The sequence below is a fragment of the Manis javanica genome, chromosome 7, assembly GCF_040802235.1.
Source record: "Manis javanica isolate MJ-LG chromosome 7, MJ_LKY, whole genome shotgun sequence".
Classification (NCBI taxonomy): Eukaryota; Metazoa; Chordata; class Mammalia; order Pholidota; family Manidae; genus Manis; species Manis javanica.
This window is the reverse complement of record NC_133162.1, coordinates 133,432,879-133,445,344: the sequence shown is the minus strand read 5'-3', so window position 1 is coordinate 133,445,344 and position 12,466 is coordinate 133,432,879.

Here is a 12,466-nt window from a genome sequence, read left to right as displayed (position 1 = left end):
TAGAAAATACTGTGGGTATATACATGTAGAAAAGTATGTTTATGTCTGTACAGATTTATACATGTTTAAAAAATAAAGAATTTTAAAATATAGAGTGTACCTTGGAGATTACCTCCAGTCTTAGTTGTATACATACGAAATATTTGAGGTCTAGAAAATAAAGTGATTTAATAAATCGGACAACTGCTGCTCCACATCTATCCCATCTTCCTGTACTGGGGATACCAGGAAATTAATAACTATACTTGCCAGACTCCCTTGCAGCTAGTGTTCTGGACATGATTTAAGATCAACCAGTCAGGTGTACCTGCCACTGGGAAGCCAAGGCTGTGCTTCTGCTGTCTTTTTCTCTCCATAGTTGGCAAAACAATGATAGAAGCATTGTCTTTTTCTGGTAGGTTGCCCGATCCTGCTGGTTTCCTGATGATAGTGGTCTCCTGATCTTGAAGGTTTATTAACTATGATAGAAGTATGGTTCTGGCACTGGAAGATCCCTGTCTATGGAAGATTCAGCAGCTACTCTGTGGTCTGTATTAGCTTGCTAGCTATGATGTAACAAAGGACCACAAACTGGTGGCTTAAAACAAAAAAAACTTACTGTCTCACAGTTCTGAGGCTAGAAGTCTGACATTGAGGTGTCAGTAGGGCCATGATCTCTCTGAAGGTGATTGAAGCAATGCTTCCTCGCCTCTCCTAGAGTTTTTGGTGATTGTCCCCAGTTTTTGGCTTGTGGATGCATCACTCCCATCTCTGACTCGAGTTTATCCTGTCCTTCTCTCATGTATCCGTGTCTCTTCTCTTTTATCTTCTTTGAAGGACACCAGTCATTGGATTAAGGCCCATTCTATTCCATACAACCTCATCTTAACTTGATTATATCTGTAAGATCTTATTTCCAAATAAGGTAACATTTACAGGTTTCAGGTAGATATGAATTTCAGGGGAATACTCTTCAACCCAATATAGTGTCCCAAAATGCAATGGGAATCATTTTTGAAAGTTGAATCTAGCCTCATTCCCTTTATCCATCTCCCCCAAACTGAAAGTCTTTTAATATTCTGTAATAAATACTTTCCCTTTAAGTAGCTAGAATGGATTCAATTCTTTTCAAATAAACTCTGAAAATGTATCTTTATACATTTTTTTCCTTAAGTGTTCAATTTAAGGTTTTGCTTTTTATCACAGGTGTTGGTAAAAGAAAATCCTTCCTAATTTGAAACTTAAATCTTTCATAATCTCAATAATTCATTTTTAATTGCTACCTCTGGGTCTATTAATAAAGCCCTCATTAGATACACATAAAGGAGGAGAGCAAGCATTTATTAAGAGACTACTATATGCTATTTGTTAAAAGGCTTTAATAATTAATTGGGCAAGTACAATTTGTAACATGAATTTCACAGAAAAGAAAACTGGGGCCCAGAAAAGAGGTAACTTTTAACAATATTTTGCAACTAGTAAGTAAGAGTTTGATAAATTAAACAACAGTGTTCTTTTTATTGCTCTGTTGTCCCATGAAGTACTTTGTTGGAGGAGGAGAAGGTAGTTGAAGGATTTTAAGTATTCCTGATTGATAGATTAACATGGCATCAATGATGTAATTATCCAGCAATGGAAACAATCTAAAATCAGAACGTCTGAATCTAAGAGAGTATTGTCCTGTCCAGTAAGTCACATTGGCAGCCATGGAATAATGTCAAATATTGCCCCAAGCATTTTGAATCTTTTTTTTTGAAATTGCCATTAGAACTTGAGTCATGCTCTTTTGAATATCCTCAGTGGTGTATTTTCTTTCCTTTTTGGGTTGCTTCTTGCCTTTTTGAGTGGCTCTGATTTTAAAGACAATGGAAAAGTTGTTCAGAGCAAAGTGTCGTGAATAAAATGCATGACCAAGAAAAGCCTGTGCAGCACATGATCTCACAAAGGTTTTAGAATTTCTGCACAGTAAGCCTGCCTGTCTGTCCAACCTAGCAGATTAATTCATTGTAGACAGTGCCATTTAGGCTGAAGAAGCAAATTAATATTGTCTTCATTTGTGTTTCAGGCAGGCATGCTTTCTTAGGTCATTGGTTTCTTGGAGTTGTCCATTCAAGATTTGGCATCTTCTTTTTAAGTTTTACTGGAAATATCAAGTTTCCTCAAGTTTCTATTGTTCTAAAAAAAAATACTACTTTGTCCAACTTCTCTTGAAAGGTCAGAATAAATGCCAAGTCTTCTCTGTGTCTGTTCATCACTCCAGATGCAGCACAGTCTTCACAGAACCTTTGCTTCTGCTCAAATTGTCCTTTGCAATGAAGCTGTTTCATGGTTCTAAAGCACCAGACACGATGCTTTAACTCCAGGAGTCGGGGGTAAGTGTGTTCCCAGCCTGGGACAAATAAACCTATGGAGCCGAAATCTGTCAAGGGGAAATAAACTTGTTTTGGCTCTGTTCATCTCTCTCCTGGCCGCCCCTGTAGCTCGTTTTTCTCATTTTCTGCTGGGGAGGCCAAAAAACCTCTCCTGTCCCGGTGTGTGTTCACCTCTCCACCTGCCCCTTGTAAACACATACTGACTCGGAGATGGACTACTTCTCTCCACCCTTTGTGAACACCTATTGATATGGAGATGTACGAAGGCCAGGAGAGAGATTCTGGAAATACTTCAATTTTACCCACAGATGCTCAGCATCTCTTAGAGCAAGGAAAACAAAATTAAAGGTGCAACACACTTTTTCACCTAGACAAAGATCAGGAAGTTCAATTACCAGAGCAGCTGCAGAAGGAGCCTTCATGAATTGTCAGCAGGAGTGTAAAGTAGTGCAATCCCTGTGGTAAGTCACTTGTCAATGTTCTTTGAAATAAAAAATACACATATCCTTTGAAACAGAAATCCTACTTCTAGGAATTTCCCTAGAGGTATACTTGGACACATGCAATATCATACATGCACATAATATTCACTACAACCATGTATGGAACAGCAAAATAGCCCATCAACAGAGGTCTGGTTAAATTAATCATGACACATCCCTGTAATGGAATTTAATTAGCTCTTAATTAATCACTTATCTTAATTAATTAATAATTATGTTCTCTATCTTGCTTTGGGAGGCAGTTACACCCAAGTATTCAATTCTCAGAACATACAAATTGAATCTGAACGTCTTTGTGAATGCATGTTATACCTCAATAAAAAAATAGGAACATGAATAGTATAGCGTTAAGTTAAAAAAAAAAAGGAGTCCATGACACCTTTTCCAAGACATTTGTTAAGTAAAATAAAATGGGGTTATGGATCAGTTACATATATTGCCGTTAGCATAGAAAATAATATAAACATAGTTGCATATGCACAGAGTATCTCTTGGCTGATGCAAGAGTAAGGTGGTTGCAGGGCTTCTATGAAAGAGAATCACGTGGGTGGGAAATAAAGGCAGGAAGGAGGTGCAGTTTTTGCTCTATACCCTTTCTACCTTTAATTTTTTTTTAGTTGTTGGTGTATTGCTTTTTTTAAAAGTAAGCTCTTTCCTAATTAAATTTGTCATCAGCCACTGTTCCCACGATTAATTGCTTATTTGAAAGGACAAATCTCAAAATTTGTCAAGAGGTGTATGAACCCTTCAGGTTGCTGGGCTGCTGCGTTCCACCTCATGATAAACATTCTTGTTATCTTTAAACAATATTTGTGCCAATAAATAATATTTTGCTATATTTACATACATGTAAATAATATTTTGTTGACATTAAGCTACCTCCACAAGCTCTTTCCTTCAGTATGGCAAATACTTCACCTGCTGCCTTAAATCCATAAAGTATCTATGGAAGATACAAAATGGACCTCACCTTTTCATGAGAAAAGGAAAAATAACCTTTCTTCAATGGGTTAAGGCAGTGACTAACCCACTTTGACAGCCCAGTTGCATAAATACTAAAAGGTAAGCCTGTTATTATTGTCAGTATTCAAACGATGTGTGCATTAAGTGACTTGAATATAATACCCAAAATTTGTGATTTTTTTTCAAGTTTTTCTTTTATGCTTAAATGTTATTTTAAAAATCTAAGCTAATGAAAATGAAAAAATTACTGGGTTATCTACTGAAATATATCTCAAAGTTCTATAATATTACCTGGCCTTTTCTAGTCTCTTGAATTACTTATGTAGATCACTGTCCCTTATATCTGAGGAAAGATTGATTTGGAAATTATTCACTACTTGACAGAATTAACTGCTCCATTTAGCTAATGGAGTCCTTGAAATACAGTCATACCGCTTTTTGACCGAACTGAAAGTTATTTATATTGATTATTCCAATTAACAATTACCTTAGTAATTTTTAAAGCACAGATTAACAATGGTCATTGTTCACAGGGTATTGTTGAAGGTGCACAAATGTAGTTTTAGAAGTAATATTTATAATATTTGGATGGAGGAATAGAGGCACATACGGAATTTTGTCTCCAAACTCAAAATTGTCAAAAACTGTTGCTTCCAGAAGGCATTCTCCATTCCTGGTGATTATTTCCTGTCTATATATGGCCTTACCTTCTGGCTAGAAATGGCATTAAACTTCATAACACATCAGTAGTCACTTTTAATTAAATTTTAGTTAAGTTTAATTTAAAAATATGTGTTTAAAGTTTTAATGTAATAATAGCAAATATGCCTTATCGAGAGATAAATGAATGTAGTGCTGAGTTTAATTTTCAAGCTTTGGAATTGGACAGAGCAGCTTTGAATCCTAGATCTGCTACAGATCAAGTAGATTAGGGTTCAATTTAACTTACTTACCCATTGTGACCTGCAGTTTCTCCATGCACAGAAATGCACAAAATATGATCTGCATCATCAGGTTGTAGTTAAACGTGAATCCAGCAGTACATCTAAAATGCTAACGACAATGTATCTATAAAATGTAGCTATCGTTATTGTTGTGAAAGAAAATGCTTTGGGTTATAGACATTCCTGAAGATTATCCTAAAGCAATATATTACGATCCAATGTTATGTTTGTTATGAGGATTAAAATTTCATTCATACCCTCAGTGATTCATTCCCATGTGGGGCTCTGACAGAGAAGACCACACCCAAGTCTCTTTTTCATGGAAAAGAGGTTCTGTGGATAAACCTGATGAATTCATGGGAAGAACAGTCTTTCAAGGATTACCATTTTTAAACCCTTCATACACGAACACTGTCTGAAGTCTCAGTTGTTTTAAATGGCCCTTCCTCTCCACTCTGCTCTTCTGTCCCAGCTTCAGAGGGTCTTTCCACCACACCCAGGCCATCAGAGGAGTTAAAATATGCCCCTGAGGCCCAATAACTTGAATGTTCTAATGGAATCTTCTAGGCAAACGACCGTTTACATGACCCATCTCCCTACTCCCAAGCGACACATCATTTGCTTACATGTCTGTCTGCCCCATTAGATGGTAAGTCCCTTTGAGAGTAGGGATGGGTCTCATTCATCTTTCCACCATTCCATAGCCCCATGCAGAAGGCTTACACACAGTAGGTACTAGTTTATTTCTTCCAAATAATGCACTGAATATTATTATATTCTAACCATTTTGATGAAAATATTTTTAAAAATAGCTACTATTTCAAGAGTTCTTATTTCAAAAAAGCTTAGTCCTTTTTAATTGGTATCTTGTTCTAATTGTCATTTGTTACGTCTAATTCAGGAAAGCCATGGGTGACCCCTGAGGCTTTTAAAGTTGTCGCCTAGTTAGGAGCCCGCTGACTTGGGTGCTTTTCTAGTTGTGGCTTTCCTGTGTCACAGTGATATTCTCAGGGTGATCACAGTTGTGTTCAACTCTTGGCTGCACATCAGAATCATCTAGGTGCCTAGTCCTACATGCAGGCTATGGTTTAGGAGAGCAGAGGTGAAACCCAGACAGGAGGAATTTCGATCAGCTGCAGCAGGATTCTGAGGCCCACCCAGGGTGAAAAACAGCTGCACCATCTGTGGTTTCCTCTGGGGTGACTGAAGTGCTGTGTCTCTGGTCTAACCTGAGCAGAAACAGGCTATGCAAGGTTGCAAAATGGTGCTCTACTGGTCTGAGGTGGACTAAAAATGTTTGGCCTGCACAGTATTATTGTTTTATAATTGTGAAATATTTCAAACATAAAGACCAGTAATGTAATAAAAGCTTGTAGACCAACCATCCAGTCTGACAAAACTTATCATTTTGCTATATTTATTATAGATTTTTATTAAAATAATAAAACATTACAGATGGCACGGAAGCTCCTTGCATGCCTTTCTCACACCTATCCTTTCCAGGGATAACAACGACCCCAAATCTGAAGGTTATCATTCTGACCCATATGCTTCACTAAATATGTATTTATTCAAAGACTGTTAAGTGTTTTCTTGTTTTAACACATCACGTATATGGTATCAAATTCTGTACAGCATTTTATAAAATTATGCCAATATTTAGAAACTGAAAAATTTCACATAAAATCAAATTTGTTGGCTTCTCTTGAAATAACCGGAAGATCTGGCCCCAGGGCTAGCTTTCTGGTGTGACAACATGCCGTGCTGGGGCGGCACTGTTCGGCGTGGCATGGCCCCACTGCTCATACTGTGAGGACATATGTGCTTGCACCTGGGCCTTGTCTCCCTCGATGCAGGCTTGGCCCCTGATACTCAACTTCCTCCCAGTAGAATTTCTCTTTCTTCAAGGCCGTTTCTGCTGTCCTCTCCTAACTGCTTAATAGCAAAGACAGCTGCCTTTCAGGGTATCGCTAGCTGCCTCTAATATCTGCCTCTGTTTCCTATTTCTCCTCTCTTCTGTCTGGACTTCATTTTAATTTTCTTGCCAGTTCCTACCATTTCTTTTCAGATTCTTGACTTTAGCACCAGAAGAGAATAGTTTTATTTATATACATTTTAGACTTTGCCAGTGAGAAGTTAGTTATTTTGTTTAGCAAAGTAAACCATCATATTACATTTCTGTGACCTCTTGTTTTGGCTCTTCTCCCTATTTTAAGTGTTCACATGTTTTGGTACCTTTTGGGGGCAGCTTGGGAGCTGGAAGATTGGATGCTGGATGAAGTGGGGTTTTATGGTTTATACATTTCATAAGGGCTGAGATAGTTTTGTCTTTGATTTTCCTACAGCATTTGGCAAGGTGCCATAACAAATTATAGTCTCTAAAGATGTCTTTACTGAATGAAAGAACTAGTAACCTAAATTGTAAGTGTTTTAATACATAGCCCTCCTTACAAGTCAGGGCAACCCTGGCCTGCCTTTGTGTTTCAGAATACAAGCAGCCCAAGGTGCCTCTCCTGATAAAGATCTGAGCCTGACAGGGCAACCAGAGAGGCAGAGGCAGAGAATTCAGGGTTTGTGGATAGTTTGGGTGGGGATTTTTTAATAGGAAGAGAGAGGCTTTGAGACATCCTCAGTGTTTGGGAAAATCTGAAGGTGAGAGGAATGAACAAAATGTTATCAGAAGGTGCCGTCCTGTGTAATTAATGAGATTCCTATTTGTGACTCTTCAGTGGAAAAAGCACTAGAGAATCGAATTGCTTTTAATTACATTTTTATGTCATTGTGCCTGAGACAGGACGATCAGGTTGTAGGTGGATTACATCATAAAAGAAATATACATACTGCACAGATTGACTAAAATGCCTTTGGATGTTTTAGCAAAGGGCAAGCTTTGCTAAACACAGAGGTTTTCCACTCTGGTTACAGACAGTAGGGCTTCTCGGGAGACTCTCTCCATTAGGACCCAAGTCATGGTCGGGAACATCTGAGATTAATGACGAGGCATTAACTGTCACCAGAGCAATTTTGTCTGCAATATAAAATGCAATGGAAAGTCAATTTCAACAGCTGGTTGGAAAATAAATGAAAACACATGCCTGGAAGTTATAATTCATATAAGTTTAATTTCTTAAATTACATGTGATGAATTTAAAAAGCAGTGTCTTTGCAGTAATTCAGCTTAAAACACATTCAAGCCTTTCTTTCCATCTATGGTCAGGAAATAGGCACTAATGACACCTTAACACACACAACTGTGTTAGACCTACTAACCCTGACTCACACCAGCTCTGGGCTTTGGGTAAGAGGCAGCATGGATGGAAGGCCCATGACATCTCAGTCAGTACACGAAGGGGAAGATAGCTTGGTCTTCAAAGTTGGAAAGCTTCATATATTCTTGCATTTTTCAGGTGGATGTTTGCCATCTCTGCCAGGAATTCCCTGGCTAACGAACAAATCCTGGAATCCTGCTGTATTGGTTTGCTAGGGCTGCTCTCTCACAGCACCACAAACCGAGACGCTTAAAACAACAGAAACCTCTTTTACAGTCTGGAGGCTGCAAGTCCAAAATCAAAGTGTTAGCAGGCTTAGGTGCTCTGGGGGCTCTGGGGGAGAATCTGTTCCCTGCCTCTCTCCTAGCTTGTGGTTGCTGCCAGCCCTCTTTGGCATTCCTTGACCTCTAGACACAGCACTGCAATCGTTGCCTCCCTGGTTCATGTGGCATCCTCCCAGTGTGTGTCTGTGACTCTGGATCCAGATTTCCTCTTACAAGGAGACTGGTCAGTAGAATAGGGCCCAGCCTATGTCAGCATGACTCAATTGTAACTTGATTACATTTCCTGAGACCTTATGTGCAAATAGGTTGCATACACAAGTATTGGGGTTTAGGACTTCAACAAGTATTTTTAGGTGGTACAATTTAACCTATACTACCTGTCTTCCCCTGAGACCACCACCCCTGAGTCCCTTCCAGTCAGAAATTCTGGAGTCGCAGCAGGGTGTGCTCTGGGGGTCAGGTGCATGGCCCATCCCAGCTCATTTCATCCTTAAACAGCAACCCAGTCATTTGGGGATGAGTATTTTAAGAAAACAAAAGGCTTGGAGAGTTTAAGCTGCCAGCTAGTAAGTGCAGAGCAAGTATTTAAATCCACTTAAATTTAAATGACTTAAACCCATACCTTTTCTACTATGCTCTGCCACTACTCTCAAAAAACGCTGGATCCTGGTCTTTGGAAGCAATTGTTTAAATAAAAATTCATCTCTTTCCCAGTTTTCCCCTCAAACATAGTTACTAAAAAGAGTAAGTATGAGAGAGTTGGAGAGAGAGAATCTGGTGATAGATTTTTCCTCCCAGCCGAAAACATTTGCCCTTTTCCTACCGTGAAGCAGTGACTTTGTAGATTTCAGGCTGCCAATGGCAGAAAGACCAGCTGTCAATCAAGAGCACGTCCTATTCCTTAAAACATCATGAATTGCTGATGTGTACATCTACTTTTTTAGTACATTGGGGCAATTTGACTTTTAAAGGAATCTCATCTGTCGTCAAGTTCCATTTCTCTGCTCCTTAAATAATTCTTAAATCTACCCCGTCGTCATCACTTCCGTATCATGGTTCTGTTCACATACACATCTCTCTAACTTGGCTATTGTAGTGGCTTCCAAATAGGTCTCTCCGCCTCCGGGTTTCCTCCCATCTAACCCACCCTTGACATTGCTGACTCACTCTGCTGTTTAAAAGCGTGTTTTTATACATTTAAAAAGTGTTATAGTCATTCAACAAACATTTACTGAGGATATTTTCTGCCAGATGTTAGCCTCCGCACTAGGACACAGCAGTGAACCAACGGAACAGAAATTCCTCCCCTTGGGGAGCTTATATTCTGCACAGTTCATAGTGCCATTATTACTTATCGTCTTTCTCCTGTATGTTTCGACACAAATCTTGGCAGGTAAGAATGATGCTGCTGCTGACACTGATGAGTGCTTTTTATTTTATTGAGCATTGACTTTGTGTCAGCCATTATGCTGTCTACACACACATTTTATATCAACCCAGGTGAAAGTTAGTATGCTGCTGATTTGTGAATGAGTAAACGGAGACTCAGAGAGTTTAAGTAAGCCCAATTTGAGATTAAAAAAAACATGCTGGAAGCAAGATTCCAATCTGGAACTTTCTTTCGTCAAGGTCGTGGCTACTACACTACCCTTTTTCTCTTAACTGTTGAAGGGGCTATAGAGGAGGAATGAAGTTTTCCTCTAACCTCTCAAATTTAGTAACTGGAGGCCTTCAAGTTAAACTGACAAAAGACAGATTAGCAAGAGGAAAAAACAAAGTTTACCTGTGCACAGAATGCACAGTGGGAGTACTTGGTGATAAATCTCAAAGGGGTGGTTGGAATTTCAGGCTTATATACCATTTCAACAAAGGTTGATAAATGGTGAAGAAGTGACTAGGCAAAGGAAAAAGGGGGTTGGACTTCCAGGTGGGGTAAACTGTGGGAAGGTGACTAGGAAATGTAAGGGGTAACTGAGGGTGGGTAAAGGTTGCTTTGCAGACTCATCTTGGTGCCACTCTCTGAGGAGAGTCCTTCTCCCCTTCTGGGTAAGGGAAAGGAGAGCACCTTTACACATGGAAATTTCCTTTAAAATGGAAATACCATTTACAAAAGGGGAATTTATGCTCTGCTTTTAGGAAGGTACAGGGAGGGCAGAGAGCTCTTCCTGAGCCTGTTGTTTCTTGATTGCCTTCAACTCAAAATAACCATTATGCAAGAGTGGCATGTTTTGGGGTAGCATAATTTGATCCCCCTTCAGGATTTATGAATACGTAACTGAACCCTATATAAACTTTTTTAAAGCAAATAATCACTGTAATAAGCTCTTTACAAAATGACAATTGGTATATTCTTTTTACTTAACGCAGTGGTTTGCTCTTCGAGGACATGAGACACTTTATCGTGACTGAGAGTGGGGGTGCTACTGGCATCTAGTGAGTAGGGGTCAGGGAAACAGATATCTACCACACAGAATTCTCTCGCATAAAAATATCAGAAGTGCTAATGTTGAAAAATCCTGACATATAATAAGACAGATAGAAATATTTAACAAAATTTATGCTCTTTTTTTTTCTGTTTTAAAGTCACTGACTGAATGTATTCTTTATGCATTGAAATATACATACATATACCTTGTTTATATTTCTGAGGCTTCCTCCCCTGCCATCTTACAGTTTAAATTTAGTAATGGGTCTTTAGAGAAAATTGCAAAGCGGTTGAATACTTTTTAAACAGATATATTTCCCAAGTTTTAAGTACCACTTTACTCAATTATGTGTGGAAACATTAACTTAAAATTCTAATCTAATGCTTTTATATAATTTAGAAATATAATTAATGTTCTGTTCTCATATATGAAAATGATGCCAAAGGCCACTGGATGTAGACCTTGTTGAAATTGATTTATCGGTAGCGGTGATGGGTCTGTGCTGAGTCAGCGGTTTTGCAAGTTATCATCCTAGTAGTTATTTAGAAAGTGGTCACGTGGGTACGAATGTCTGGTATGTGACTGTGGGACAGCTGTTCTTTATGGGAAATTGGGTGATATGTGTTTGATTTAAATCTGCACCATTGGTCTTGACAGCACCATGTTTTTTTTCCTTTTTATTAAGTTTCTGACTTTCACAGGCCCCCTTCATGGCTTGAAAGTCCAAACATAAGAGTCATATTCACTTAATTTTACCTTTCTTTGGCCCTAAAAATTATCCTTAACAGTTCTTCGGGGTGGGAAACAGCATCTGAAGAGGTGAGCAGGTATAGAGAGCTGTCCTGTTCTGCTCCTTTAAAACATCAGGAGCCTGGAATTTGTTTATGAGGTTGATTGTTTCTTGACGGACATTAAAATTAATACAGTGTTTGAACACCTATACGTAAAAGAATGTACATTTTCTTAGTTCAGCATAAATTTCTGCTCACAGATCAGAGCACCTAGTTGCTTTATCCCAGCTGTTGTGTAATGCTGGAAGGGATTAAGCACTCTCATTTTGAGTTTACATCAATGTTTTTTTGTTAGATATTGAACATTTCTTACTGAATGTCCTTTTTTTTTCAATTATCTTTAAAATAAAATCTGAGATTTTTATTTGTAAACATAGGAGACAAGGTATCACAGACTTTCTCTCTTTTTTTTTTAATGCTCATTATTCTTTCTAATTTATTCAGTAGCCATTGTCAGGAAAAGCACACCAGATAATTTTGGCCAACTAACCAACATGTCAACTGGTTCACTGCACCGTGTCAGTGTAGGACAAGGATGGTGTAATCTTGGTCCTTTTTACCAAGGAACACTGAGAACATTCAGGTTAAATATGACACCTGTAATTAGGAAGACCTGTGGTTATATCACAGCAGTTTTACGGATAAGGTAATTTTGGGAGTGTTGAAAAAGCAGAAATTTTCGACGCAGTTCATGACACAGTGCATTCTCTGCCACCCACCATGCTCTGCAAAAGACAGGCCTGCTGTTGTCCTAAAGAGTTAACGTGGCATGTTATGAAGGGTTTAGAATCAGAAGCAAGGGGTCCGGATCTCTCTTAAATATCTTATTTTAACTTCTTAGGCCCTGACATCACCTCCCTGGGATCCAAGCGGCTTGGAAGAAATGAAAAGTCTGTGAAAGCCAGCATCTAAGGAATCATGTTCCACTAAGAGAA